Source organism: Seriola lalandi, unplaced genomic scaffold, assembly GCF_002814215.2.
Source record: "Seriola lalandi dorsalis isolate HSWRI2012SDOR001 ecotype SW California unplaced genomic scaffold, Sedor1 jcf7180002054680, whole genome shotgun sequence".
Lineage (NCBI taxonomy): Eukaryota > Metazoa > Chordata > Actinopteri > Carangiformes > Carangidae > Seriola > Seriola lalandi.
Genome location: NW_019525233.1, coordinates 1,103,169 through 1,108,683, shown reverse-complemented (window position 1 = coordinate 1,108,683; position 5,515 = coordinate 1,103,169).

The following is a 5,515-nucleotide window of genomic DNA, read 5'->3' as shown; positions in this document are numbered from 1 at the left end:
GGGGGGGGGGTCACGACCTTACATGTTTGCTGTTTTGCAGCTACGCATTAACGCCCCACTGAGTGTCGGTTAACGAACCCACTGTACACAGGGGCGGCATTCAGTGTTTGGATTCAGCGCTTCAGAAAAGACACTGTCATATTCAGCTGTTCACTTAATGCTGTAAAAGACCGGCTGTGCTTCTGTTATTCTGATAAAAGCGGCGGCTTGCTTGCTGAGTCATAGATAAAGCCTTTTTAGAGCATGTCCACTCATAGTGATTCAGTAAAACTGGCATGAACTCTTCTCCGTGGTCACAGAAATCTTGTCACCTTAACCTAAACTGAGAATGAATCAGTTTCTTTTTAAACTTGCTGCAATGTAGTCTTAATTTATATGACAATGATTACTCTGTTATGTTTAATATGTTTAATCCTATTTATTTCTTCTCTGCCTGCATTCATATGTGAATGTATGTTTGGGTTATGTCATGCATGGCCAGGTGTTGTGTTTTATTTGATCTCAGTTCGGCTGCATTTTGCACAGTTCAGTCTTTCCCAGGAGGAACTTGTTCTTTTCAAAGAGACAGAGGTGCAACTCTCCCAGGGTTTTCAGTTATGTCAGTGTGGATGGAAGAGGAAGAATGGCTCCGATTACTGATGACGTAAAGCAGTTTAGGCCACAAGGTCACTGCCCAAATAAGAAGTCTGAATGGGGTTGAAAGAAAGAAATAATCATTTTACTTCTGATAGATTCTCTTTAAGCTCTAACCTGGGTCCAAACCTGCCTTAAATTGGCCCGCTGGGGCTCAAACTATAACAACAAAACATAAAGATATGAACCATAAAACGGATAAGGCTGCTGGAACAGTGCAGTAGCGACCCAGTAATTACCAGGGACGTCACAGAGTAACCCTGACATGGTTAAGAATGCGATGGTCAGTGCAGCTGTCCTTGGGACAGCTGGAGGACTGTCACATGTGCTAACTTTTCTTCTCATTTGGGGGGTGTTAATTCACAGTCTTCTTCACCATTAGGGTTGAGAAAGAGTTGAATCCAGCGAGCTGTGCATTGATAAGGGCAGACACCGCAGTGCTTTTCATCATAGTGTTAATGATGCACATAAAAAAAAAAAATGAAAAAAAAAACACTGCAAGTTCTGAAAGAACAAAAAATGAGAATGTCCTAAACACCTGCGTATGAAATTCTTGGTAACTCTAATCAGTGTTTTTGTCTGTGTGTCTGTCTACGTGACCTGAACATTGACGTTTTACAGTTGAATATTAATGGACTCATTGAATTTCAATGTAAGAGCTAATGTTTTGGTGCAATGTGTGTATATATATATTTTTTTCAAATGTCCGTCCTTGTGGATTCATGAATCAAATCTGTTGGGTTCGATTGGTAAACAGCCCTTTAAATTCCTGCTCAGCTCCTTAAGCCACCCAAAACTTCATCCTCTTATTGGCAATCTCAGGCCTTCTGTGGAGACCCTCGTGGCTCCATAAGGTCGACCTCCTCCAGCCATTGAACACAGACCCACTGGCCCCACCAATCAGATAAGAGCATTTCTTCCCCCATTGAAAACAAGTTTCCCTGACAACAGCAAGCAATGAATGCCCCTTCAATTTGCTCCTAATTGCTGAGTGGCATTTCCCATTTCTTCTGTTGCACTCCTCTTCTTCTCTGTTTTATCTGGAAATCCAGCTGGCTCAGATTGGAGCACAGTATCCCACTTCACATAATGATGTAAATTAGACAGAAAACACTGTCAGTGTGCATCAGTTTCTTTACTTTATTTTATTATTATTTTTTGTCATGTAAGAGTTTGATTTCTATTTTTATGGCATTATTTTGTACATGTGATTTTTTTCACAATGTGAAATTCATGGCTAATAAACATAAGAGTTTTTTCCTCTTGACTGTATAGCATTGCCTCTTTGTGTGGAGATCATTTGTCTGTACATTAATGTAATAGTGCAGATTTAGAAGGGGAAAAGCATCTTCAGCACAGCGTAGGGTGCTTTCTCATTACTGCATGTTTCACATATTTAGACAGCTTTGGAGTGAATACAGCAGCCAAAGTGTCCCGAGGTATTTAAGGCAGTATATCATGCGTACAGCTTTTGTTCTGTGGAGGAAGGACTGAAATCATCTTATCTATGCCTCTGGCTTCTAAGCTTCCTGCACAACGAACAGGCAAAACACAGCCAGATACTTTCCCTTTCTCTGTCAAGTCACCTTGGCAACGGCAACCTTTATCTGCAAACTGTGGGGGCTGGAGGAGAACATGAAATCTTAAAAAGCACCTCACTCTTTTCTCCTGCCTCCCTCCCTCCCTCCATGGCCTGCCTCCCCTCTCACTTCCTACGCCCCCTCTCACACTTTTTCATCAGTGAAATGTATTGTGAAGCGGCTCCGCCAGTGGTGGAGCCCTCCTGCTCTCGACGTGTCCTGGTTTGTAACAGTTCTAACATCCCATTAGTGAGCGACTTGCAGAGCTCAGTGCCGCTCGCCGCATTCCTGCAGCTCAGAGGAGTCCAGCTCTGTACACTGTTTACATTCTTCGCCCTGACACAACTCCTGACCGGTGACTTGAGGTTGAGAAACACCAGTTTTACTGGATCCTGACCCTCATGCATTCACAAACAAAATACACTGGGGGTAGTGGGAGCTTGGGAAAATAAACAAGCTATCTGGCTGTCACAATATGTGCTGAGATGTTGAAATAATCTTATCTGCACAATTTCAAGATGACTTAGTCACAGGATGATTTTTTTCTCAAGTTCTCCATGACTGAGAACCAGGAAAAAGAAAAAAGAAAGATCTGAGGTGAAATATGGGAGCTCTGTGTGCGGGAGGCCCCTCAGTGCCCCTTTGTGATCCAACAGTCACCCCCATTAATCAAGACAGGAAGTTGAATTTCCTGTCCGCCAGGAAGTAGGTCTTATCCCCCACCCCCGCACCCCGTCCCTGAACATACCACTGATAGCTCAACCCTTCAACACTGTGAATCCTTTGGGTGCTGTTATCTTATGCAGAGCTTGGCTGAACAGACTAACATAGAGTATTTCGTGTGGGCAGTCTGCATGTGTGACCGAGTGTGATAAAAACAATGTACCTACATGTCATTGTCGCCTGGCAACGCAGGCATTAGCCGCGACTTGGTCATGCACGTACACACACACACATGCACGTACACACACACACACACACACACACACACACACACATTCAGAGACGGTTTCAAATAAAATTAACTGCAAATTAGTTGCACATATCCTCACATTACTCCAACATGTCAGAGTCAGCAGATGTGTAGTCACAGTTATTTATCATATCTACATTTAGAAATAGGAATAATATCTATAAAAAAAGAAAAGAAAAAAGATGTAGAAAAATAGTCAGAGCAATGATTAATATTTTCCAGAACAAATCTGAGAGAATAGGTGTGGTGTTATTCTATGTTATTCATACTGTCAACAAATCCAATGGAAAGACGAAAGGCACCAATGTATTAGTCTTTCTCTCAATACTAAATGTCTTCCTCTCTATGTCTGTTGCACTCAAGCCCCAAGCCCACTGGTTCCAACTGAAGACAAAAATCTTTAACAACAGTTTACAAATTTGTAGTTTAATTTAAAAACAAACAAACTGGGAACTAGTACAGCAGGACAGTGTACGTGAGATTGAATCAAAAATAAACTACAGTCCGTGTGTTAATGGTAACGAAGGTCACCTAGTGCAGCAATGTGGCTCAATGGCAGTTCATGGTCACAAAAATAATCTGAGATTTTGATATTAAAGTCATAATATTGCAAGAATAAAGGTGCAATACAGTAGATGAGAGAGTCCCAAATGGTTCTACGAAAAGTTTAGAGTATATGGACTATCATTAAATGCTAAAACCTATACTTGTAATCCAATAATCCAGTCCAATCAATCTAATCATAACATATGACTTCTTATGCCTTACTGTACTATGACATCTTTATGACATTTTATGGCTTACTATACTATGATGTTTTTTATAAAAATTTTTGTACCTTACTTGACTATGACAACTTTTTTTCATTAATTTATATTATGAAGTTTCAATTACTTTTTATGACTAGCTATACTATGACGTTTTTTGCCTTACACTAATATGACACTAATATGATGGGTTATGATAGTAACCCCAAAAAACACATTATATATACTATGATGCTTTTTTTTACTTTATATGCCGTACTATACTATTAATTCTTTTTTTTACTATTTATGCTTGAGTATACTATGACGTTTTTTGCCTTACTTTATTATGATGTTTTTGTTTATTTTTTTGTGTATTGTACTTTGACGTTTTAATGACTTTTATGACTTAATATACTATGATGTTTTTTATTTAACTTTTTATACGTTACTATACTATGACCTCATCATATAGTAAGGCATAAAAAGTCATTAAAACATCATAGTATAGTAAGGTAAAAAAACATTATAGTATAGTAAAGCAAAAAAGTCATAAAAAATCATAGAATAGTAAGGCATAGAAAGTCAGTAAAATGTCATAATATAGTAAGGCCTTAAAAGAAAAAAAAATAGTATAGTATAGCGAAAAAAGTGAAAAACAACATAGTATAATAAGGCATAAAAACATCAAAAACATCAAATTTTGGTATGGTATAAAGATGTCATAGTATAGTAAAACCTTGAAAGGAAAGAAAAAACATAGTATAGTATGGCAAAAAAATGAAAAAAAAAATGACATAGTATAGTATGGTGAAAAAAGTGAAAAAAACGACATAGTAAAATAAGCCATAAAAACATCAAAAACGTCATAATATAGTTTGGCATGAAGATGTAATAGTAAAGTAAGACCTTAACAGTTAAAAAAAAACGACATATTATAGTATGGAAAAAAAGTGAAAAAACGACATAGTATAGTATGGCGAAAAAAGTGAAAAAACGACATAGTATAATAAGGCATAAAAACATCAAAAACATCAAATTTTGGTATGGTATAAAGATGTCATAGTATAGTAAGACCTTGAAAGAAAGAAAAAACAGTATGGTATGGCAAAAAAATAAAAATAAATGACATAGTATAGTATGGTGAAAAAAGTGAAAAAAACGACATAGTATAATAAGCTATAAATATATCAAAAAACGTCATGGTATAGTATGGTATAAACGTGATAGTATAGTAAGACCTTAACAGTGAAAAAACGACATACTATAGTATGGCGAAAAAAGTGAAAAAACAACATAGTATAATCAGGCATAAAAACATCAAAAACATCAAATTTTGGTATGGTATAGCGATGTCATAGTATAGTAAGACCTTGAAAGAAAAAGAAAAAACATAGTATAGCATGGCAAAAAAAAAAAAGAAATGACATGGTATAGTATGGTGAAAAAAGTGAAAAAAAACCCCATAGTTTAATAAGCCATAAAAACATCAAAAACGTCATAATATAGTGTGGCATAAAGATGTCATAGTATAGTAAGGCCTTATCAGTGAAAAAAACGTCATAGTATAACAAGGTATAAAA